The sequence below is a fragment of the Bombus terrestris genome, chromosome 3 (assembly GCF_910591885.1).
Source record: "Bombus terrestris chromosome 3, iyBomTerr1.2, whole genome shotgun sequence".
In the NCBI taxonomy this organism is placed as follows: domain Eukaryota; kingdom Metazoa; phylum Arthropoda; class Insecta; order Hymenoptera; family Apidae; genus Bombus; species Bombus terrestris.
In genome coordinates, this window is record NC_063271.1 from 3,534,650 (window position 1) to 3,544,385 (window position 9,736).

Genomic DNA, 9,736 nt, shown 5'->3' on the forward strand with positions numbered 1-9,736 from the left:
TTCAATCTGAGCTCGGCGTCTATACCATCCACCCTTTTCCCTACAAACCTTCTCAACTTCAACCACAAAGCAATTTTCTAATTACCTGTTAATGGTATCTTCTGGTTCGCGCGGAAAAGAAAAACGTTATTAACACTAAGTAACTTAACATCGTTATCCATCCAATTATCGTTAAGACAGGATTTTGCTTGGGAAAAGCTGGCAGCATGCGTCGCGTGAAACTTATGTTTGCGTGAACAGCGCCACGTAATTCGATGAAATAACTGGGAATCCAAGCTGCCTCGAACGCAATTAAACGAGCGGCGAGTTCGGCGAAGGTTGGTAAGTTTCAAGCTTATATGCATAATTCGATGAGGGACAATATCGAAGAACCGTGGTCGTGCTAGCACTGTAACGATAAAACGCACACGAATATACGAAACTCACACGTATATAAGTGCTTGAAGCACGGCAGCGAAGAGGATGTTGCTTTTCCTCTTTGAAAAGCTATGAAATTTATTTGACGCTGAATAAATTACCATGGAATAATCGATAACAGTTTCCTGCCACATTAATAATCTAATTGAAAGTGTGATTCCTGTAAATTAGTTTAACACGTTGGATGGAATTTATTTGGAATATTCCATAATTCATGAAACTTTTCCATTCAATCTCCGTAAGTTTTTTTCTCGACTATAAAAATCAGAAAAAGCGAGAAAAGTTTCTTAATCGTTCGCGCTGTAAAAGCGATAATAATACGTGTACAGACTAGGAATTTCAAATATTTTGCTAACATTATTATTGAGATAATCGGTCGATGTACCTCTTATGATGCACGGAAATTGCGTCGTTCGTAATTCAATGCAACGACGCAAATTGATACGCGTCAAATATGGCAAACGGTGTGAATGCGATTCACGTACGGATTAACGCGTCGAGCGGTTTCTATCGGCGATAATGCACGGCGATAGTGCATCTTCGTGCACGCATATTGCTGCGTAATCTAGCGTCGTTAGGTAGAGGAGATTCGTGGCGACGTGACGACACTCCTCGAGCCATAATTTTCATTCTATTAAACGAGAGGAAAGCCGGCCTCTGACAGTTGGATCGACTTTCGATCGAGGACGTCGCGACGCGACGCGACACGCCGTGCATTCGAACCACGTCGAATTTCTCCTCCGCTGAATGTATCGACGAATACCCACGGCTTTTTACCGCTCACGTTTCAAAATCACGCGCTTCGTCGTTCCGTTACGAACGGGTAATGGAATTTATAATTGGACGTTGCAAATTAAAAAAAAAATAATCTTCTAAATTTTGCACTCTTTTCTCGCGAATCGAGTTACGAATTAGATTAACGATTACGAGACAATTTTAGAAAGATATCACGATCAAGATTGTTTTCGTACAAAGACTGTAGAAACGATCCATTAAACTCGAACGATAAAAGTACCCGGTTCGTGTTGAAGAAGATAAATGGTTCGTAAAGCATTGAGCGAATAACGAAGCCTGAAATTTTACATTCAAAATTCAAAAAGATCGTCTTTTAAATTTTATATCCCTTGACGTGGATCGCGTTACGAATGTGATTGTTAATTTTGAAAAGGTATTACGATAAAGGGTCCTCGTATAGAAACGGTACAATGGTCCCCTAAACTGGAACGATAAAGGTACATTATTGACGGTGAAGGGGGTAGGTGGCTCGTAAAGGCGGCAAAGTAATGGACCATAAAGATCTCGAGCTTTTAAAAATCTGTGGAACTTATTCATATTAATTTTTTACGGCGTAGATTCTTTTCGGGCACTATAAGAACGGAACGGATCGTAAAGAAATAGGGAACCCGTCACGACGATACCGTCGAGGGGTCAAGTTTCCTGTGGCCCGATTCAACTTTCTCCCCGAAAGGAAAACGGCCACTAAACGAACGATATTGGCCGCATCCAGGAAATCGAATCGCGTAAAAATCGAACGTAACCTTTCTACGAAAACGTTAACCTCCATCATGAAGGGTAAAAATGAATCCTGCATTTTTATGTAGAGTTCCAACAGTTTTTATTCCTTTCGGAAGAAATCGTATGGCTTCCTATCTCCTTGGCGAACGAATCGTCAAAAGCCCCTCTAAAGAACCAAGTCGATAAGAAAAGATTATATTTCCTTACTTATATACGGTATCATCTATCTCCTTGGAATCTTTCTAAAAGCTCGTTGATATTTCCCGGAAGAAAACGGAAGGAGGAAGCGAAACGCGGTTGGGGATGGCGCGAAGCAGGCTAAACCGAATATCGCGGTTGCAAAAAGTGATAATGAGGGCTCGTAGGTAAAGCGAGATTCAGCTGGTCGGAGCAAGAGGTAGCTTCTTTCGTGGTTGAAGAGGGGTCACGATCACTTTTTCGTCAAGGCAAGAATGTTTCGAGGGTTGGATACGAGTATTGATTTCCAATTACCCGTCGCACCGCTCTGTTCCAGGACGCGGAGGCGTCATGGGGTGAGTTAACGGATGGAACAACGAGAGATGCGAGCGGTAAGTCGCAAAAGAAAAGAAGGTATGCATAATTAATTAACCAGTCTCGTCTCGGTGCTGGTAATTTGCCACAGCCGCCAACCCTTATTCTTAATCGCGCGTTTCGTTCGAGCTTCGACGATACGCTAACGTTCTTTTCCGTGCGATATACAGAAGAAGGCTGCTCGATGATGGTATCGTCGTTTCACGATACCTTGATCCATTTAAATTTAAAGAATTCTCATCCTCGCAATTTTAACGAATCGCGATTTACGCGAGAAATCGACTAACAATGTTGACTAACAACAAAACGTTCAGCGCGAGAGATTAAATTTCTGTGCGTTTGCGATTGTCGAATAGTTTTTGAAGTTACGGCGAACATCGCGGTTGTAAAGAACAGAGAGAAACGGAAGAAATGGCACGGTGAGGGAAGTAGGGCAGAACAGGGCAATGATGATTTTTCATTATACCAGACGTACCGAATAACCGTCTCTGTAATACTAATTTCCTGAAAACGTTATTTATCGTTCAAACACGTTCGCTTGCTTTTCTTCGCTTATCTTCCCTCTGTTTTCAAATATCTGCCGTGTTGAAATAGCACAGTTGAAACGAATACAAATATACATATGTACTAATCGCTGGCCCGAAGTAGTTGCTACTTTTTCGATCGCTGACTGGTTTCGCGAAAAGGAATTCGATCGATTTTCTACAGTCGCGCTGGCCAATAACGCAACAGCGTGCATCGCGTTATGCAAATTAACTCTTATCGTGTTTTCCGCGGCAGCCAGCGCTCCTCTTTCACCACACTGCACCCATTTCGATTCTGTTCGTGCATTAAACGATAAGCGATCGAATCGAGATAAGGAAAGAGGCGGGCATCTCGCATTTACACGTAGATCGACGATTATTTATCGGTCGAACTGCTAGATAACGCATGCCGCTAACGAACCATACGTAATTCCGAGGAAATTAAGTCGCCAGTGTTACAAAGTTTTTCGTCCAGATCGAAACAGCGATACGTTTTAATTATTCATATCTGATTCGACATGAAATCTCGGAGCTTTATCGATCGATTCGCGAAACAGTCGTCGAGAGAATTAAAAGCCGACCAACGGAAGAGGATGTGATAACAAAGTATCGTTGCAATTAATTGATACTTTTGTATTGCATTTTAATTTTACTACGTGATCGGGTATTACATTTTGTGGCAATAAACGATACTGCAATTAGCGCAATTTTTCAAATTTCTCTTCATTAGAACCCGTTATAGATAAAGAAAAACGAGGAAAGCGTTGGGAACTCGATGGCTCGGCGTTGAACTAGTGGCGCCATCTTTCTCTCGCCTCTTAAACGTCCTTCTATTATCAATTTATCAAACAGACCTTGTTACATCGATCTCTTTTTTTCGTTGTTTCTTTTTTCTAACGGGCGCCCAATATTTCATTATTTTTATCGAAATATCGCTGCGTATCTCATTTTTATTTCATTTTCACGTAACATCCTCTACTTGTACCTATCTAAGGTACGAATAACCGCATATAGATAGATAGCCAACAGTTCCAAGAATATCTACGTTAATAATAAGTTTCGAAATATTTCCAATATTATTAGTACTCACTCAGAGGCATGTAAACTTTTCTAATGAATTTCCATTGTCTGTATCAACTTGTAGCAATCGAACAAACGTTTATTATACCAATAACAAGACGTTAATATCATACGATTAACAATTTCCGACAAGATACTCGCGAGAAGCTAATTAATCTGTGCGTCCTTCGACTAATCAAACAGTTTTGGTCGATTCGTGAATTGAATATCGTCGAGACGAATCGATCCTTATTCGTCAGTAATTAAACATCGTTTGCAAATAGCATTACCAGTAGTCGGTAGGGCTGTCGCTAAATTACAGCGTCGAATTCGTTGATTCCTCGTCGATCTATCCCTTGTGGACAAAATCTACCCGTTGGCTTGGCTTGAATTAGTGGGACGTTCAGTTAGCCTGAAACGATCCTTGTTTGCTTTGCCGAGTTTCCGGCGACAGGAAATTAAATATGCCGTCGATTTCGTTATTGTGCTCAGAGAGCGTCTCGATCCTTTCATTCTGGCTCTTTAATCGGTTCTGCCATTAATCGAGTAATTATTAACGACAATTGGAATCTTGGATTTTATATCGCGATAAAACGTCATCGTCGATTTCATAAGATTATTCGGTCTGCATACGAATTATATCAGAGAATAAGTTTAAGAAATCTGAAATTCTTCCTTATTGATCTACGATAAGTCTAAATTTGGTGGAGAAAGAGAAGTTTAAATTTATAGAAACTTCGGAAAAACGTATCTAGCACGATGCTTCGTGCGCAGTGAGTTCGCGTCCATATAAGTAGATTCAGTTACCAGGAGTTCGTTTCGTCGGACGCTGAAGTTTCGTTCCAACAAACGGAGCTCTACAGTGATATGAATATTCGATTTTCATCTAATTTCTTTTTTTTTTTTTTTTTTAACAGGAATTCAAATTGCCAGAAGCTCTAGAAAAACTCATCTATCGCGATGTTTTCATCTGGAATTCAATTTCTTATTGTGCACCGCTTCGATATCGTCCGAGTCTAATGAAAAAACAGGAAAAGACGTTTTCTAGAAGGAAAAAAAAAGGAGGCTATGGAAGGAGTTTTAATCAAGCTCGTCCGTGACTTCCGTTCCGGGGGAAGCATTTTCATCGTGGGAAAACATAAAGAAGAGACGTTCGTGAGCGAAGGTCGACGGCAAAACGGGCAGAAGTTTCGCCTAGCCATCAGCCGTCGAACGGTCCTTATTAAATAACTTTTGAAACTACGCGAAGCACGGATACGAAAGATACAGGATCGCGATGAAGCTCCGGGCGTTTTATTCGTGGAATCCGTGTCTCGATATACAACGAGAATCCAAACGTAAGGTAAAACGTACACGGGGTAAAGAGATGGTGGAGCAAGTATCACGAAAATTAAACGTATTGCCAAGTTATTACGTGGCAGCAGTGTTATTATCAATATACGTACAGGTGTAATTCTCACGAAATGGCGTTTACGAGGACCGCGGGCAGGTTACAATTATCCAGGTGAAATATTGGCAGCGACATCGGAATCCATGGAAAAGCGGACCCGACGAAATTTCTGTCGAAGACTCGGTGTGGAGCAACAGGTGTCATTCGAGCACCTTTGATAGTCTTTCACAGCTTTAACCACGTCGATAATTTCATATAAAGTCGAGCCACTTTGCCGCGAAGAACACTCAACGTCAAACTTGCGAGTGTATCCCGATAAATCCTCGAAGAAGAAAAAAATAAGACGAACGTATCGCGAATTAGACATAATTGCGTAGGTTCTGAGAACCTGAATGGGTCTGTGGTTTTACGGTCGTAAAGCTACGACCGCAAGAATTACGCTCCGCCAGAAATTCCTTATCGGGTTAATGCGGCGTTAAAAATTGATACCGTTAAGCGGAAACTATTATTTCGAAATTAAAACGTTGTTTCGTAAAGTAGTTTTTAAATTGCGGCCAGTTTTATACGAGTTACAAAGGGAGGAGCAACGAGACCGGTGGAATTTTCAGTCGCGACAATCTCGTTGCTCCATTTTTGTAACGAATAGGCGAAACGATATCGTGAATTTGAACTTGTCCCATGCTATCCAATTTATTAACCCGGGAAAACCTCTAACAAAATACTAACGACCAACGTGGTTAGCCAGTCCCGTGCGGTGTAAACTGCGATAATAAAATGATTGTTGGCCCCGAGCCAACTCGGGAACAGTTGCAAACGTCGAGAAAGTATCGGTAAAAAGGGCAGAACCTTTCGATGGTCACGTACTCCATCGCGATTTCTTTTATTTCTCTACCGATGCAGGGACGTATCGGTGATCGCGAGTAATTTATGTTCAAAATGGCTGGACATGCACGCTCACCACGGATAATCGGTGTAATTACGAACGATCGGAAAGCGAACCATTTCGGAGCATGTATTAACGCGTGCAATGAAATTAACGCGAGTATTTTTACGTGAGAACGCTTCTGAACCGTTGATCGTTCCTTTCTTGCTTCTTCCTCTCCTCCTTCGTCGTCTTCTTCGTCTCGTTCGATCAACAACAACTTCATTCTACGTACGGAAACCAGATCGATGACTACGATAGTAGCTTTGTTTAACAAGCCGATCACGTACGATGATCGATGAATCTTTGTGTCGTTATACTTGTCACAAAGTTGAATTCTGATGTCCCGAAGGTCCACTTGTCTTTCAATTTGCGACTCTTAACCGGCTACTTTACTTCGCTCCACCTGCTGCTCTCTTTCGTCGTTAAATATAACTAGGTTATTTCGCGGATTTTTTTCCCGATAATTCGTCGCGTGTAGTTTTAGTGCAACGAGTATCGATAAATTGATTTTAAAATACGATACGGTGATCGTCCCATAAGAAAAAGAAAAGGAAAAGAATACACGAAATTTATGGCGTATCTTGACCTATATAAGTCGGCAAACGTAAAAATAACTAAATGCTGTATCGCTGCCGATACGATCTTGTAAAATCAACGAATAAAACGAACACATTAGAGAAACACCTATGAAGCAGATTAAAAAAAAAAAAAAAAAAAAAAAAAAATGAAAATCGTAAAATCAAAAGAAATAGAACCTTTCAAAGCCTGTCGATGCTCGTGAGTAGACTAGGTACAACCTCGATCGAAAAAGAAAATAAAAATGAAAGATCAAAAAGGGTAAACGAGAGGAAGAGAAAAAGTAATTTAATGGGATGGAAAAACAAACAAGCAGCGCAGGAGGAGATGAAAGATCGTCGTGGTGGTCGTGTCGCCTTGTCGTTCGTGTAACAAGATCGACGGTTGCCTGAGATGGGGATGGCAATTACACGAAATTTGCTCTTTTTTATACATTTTCGACGGTGCTATCGGCATGAAAACGAGGCGTAACGAGCGTTTAATAGCCGGTCCCACCCCATGCGGCCCGATTTCGATTGGAGCCGCCCGGGTAAAAAAAAGATTTAATTAACCGTGTGGAAAACTAGGTCGCGCGACAATGATCCCGAGGACGAGCCGCTCCTCTCCTCGCTTGGCTCGGTAGAAAAATCGCGGATGAGGTTGTGCGCACGAGGTCTTACTTACGACGCGTTCCTCAACGGTGGAGACGCGATTACCATGCTAACTGCGTGATTTACCTCGATCGAGCGTGAAAGGGCGTATGGCTAATCTCGAGAAGAACTTTCACGCCCGCCGGATGATTGACTTTTTCTTCGTTTCACCGTTGGGCTTGGCGATATTTTAATCGCGTCACTGGGCTGAATTCGAAATCGTTTTCTCCCTTTCCTCTTTCATTTGCCATTCTTCCGTTCCTTCGGCCATTACCGTTGAAATATTAGAAACGAACGATGCCAAGCGAAATAAAGATGCTTTGTTAAGTTAATTACGAAAGAAGGTATTATTTCTCTTGAGGGAACGAACGAGGCGGGTCCTTACAGTAAATTTCACCGGTCGGGCGTTTAAAGGAGCTCGCAGCCAAAGAACCACGAACCTCCGAAAGACATTCGCGATAAATTTCAACTGGCGATAAATTTCAACTCGCGATACCAGTCCGATTTCGGGTCAAAATACGCACGAGCCACGAGTTTTCACAAAATTTCAGATTTTAGTTACGATAGGACAAGGGCCGTGTGTTACGTGAAAGTAGAGAGAAATACAGTTGGAAAAAGAAGTAGATTCACGATGTGTTTCGCGGCGAGGGGCACGGTTTGTCCCCGCGCGTACGTAGAAGCACCTTTCTCCAAAGCAAGTCACGCGCGAGTTCCGCGCGTTCTTACGCACTTGCGTAATGCATAATCGGTGGACGATGCGAAAAAAGAGGGTTATCCGCCTGCAGTACCGTACTCCGCCTCCTTTCTCCCCTTCCTCGTCGATCTATCGCGACGAAACTTCGCGTGAGATCAATGTGACAGCGAGTTTTTCGTGGGCGAATTCGATCGACCAGGACCTGAAAAATTTCACGAGCCGACCCACCGAACACCATCGATCAATCGCGCTTTTTCGGCTTCACGTTCAAAAAGGAGAACGCTCTCGCGTGGAAAAATATGGCCGGCAAGATTTATCTGCGGAGCGCAAAAATTCGAAGTTTCGGCCGTTGCTGTCAGCGAAATTTTTTGCCCTTCTTTTCCAAGATCGACGATGTTTAATGGTGCAGCGAAGAGACGGTAAAGCCGGATGAACCATAATTTCATATTTTGCACGCCTTTGGTGCTCTAGACTTCTTGTAGTTTTAAAATATACGACAGCTGCCTGGCAAATATTTCATCTGTAATCTGAGCGCACGAAGATTTGTTTGTGCCTGGTAGAAGCGTTGGGTTCCCACGTTTTCTCAAGAGCATTAGAGAAGAACGAAAGAATAGACCAGAATCTGGAACGTATCAAGAAGATACAGTGGGTCGTGGAAGCATTTCTGCGCTTATCACGGAGCATCTTCTCGTATATATCGTAGGAAGCATTTTGAAATTTCATTAGCATTGTAATGACACACCCTATTGTTACGATCTTCCAACTTCCATATACATTTCTAAATCGATTTCAAATTTTATCGACGTAATCGCGGTAGTCCAATCCCATTCCGGCGCGGATGAAATTTCAAAACGTTTCGTACAATACGCATAATCGTGGCATGGAATAATACCAGAAACAGACTCCATCGAGTATAAATTCATTCCGACAGGAACGTCGATATCATTCGACGTCAAACCAGCATGATATCACTTCCACCGGTATAACTTGATATTAATGATCTCTTGTCATGCATAGATCCACTGACACGTACATGCGTGAAGATCAACTTGTATAGACACAGACACGCGCTCGTTGACTTTCGGACGTAGCATGAAACGAGAGTCGAAAGTTTCAGCCTCGTGGATGCAAACGCGAGGTTGAATACTCGTCGACGCTGGATTAGATACTCGAAGGGAACACGATGCGCTGTTTCACCAGGGAGCAGCTCCTTCGCTCTATGCTGCCTCGTTCTCTCAAACGTCGAACGGTGGCCAAGAATGGGCCGACTTTCTTCCATAATCCCCCTACCATCGGATAGTGCATGCTTTTATTTGCGGTTGACAGAATGTTGGTGCTGCGGTGTCATCCACGAGGCTTCGAGGATCGGGGAAATTTGAGGGGAAATTTTCGAAGAAGCGAGCTCTCGCGGATCGTCGCGACGGAACATGAATTTTTATTTCCATCCGGCTGGTA

At 42.5% G+C, this 9,736-nt stretch overlaps 1 long non-coding RNA gene across 3 annotated transcripts in view; it reads right to left on the bottom strand.

Moving 5' to 3' along the window:
- Positions 1–9,736, bottom strand: part of LOC125384709 — a 121,467-nt gene that overhangs the window by 82,796 nt on the left and 28,935 nt on the right. Inside the window, exon 1 of one of the 3 annotated variants that reach the window (XR_007223413.1) lies at positions 5,513–7,118. The exons of 1 other annotated variant lie outside the window; for it this stretch is intronic. This is a non-coding gene — a long non-coding RNA (uncharacterized LOC125384709). Of the gene's footprint in view, positions 1–5,512; positions 7,119–9,736 lie in introns of those variants that run through there. One more of the 3 variants, XR_007223412.1, reaches the window with a different exon arrangement.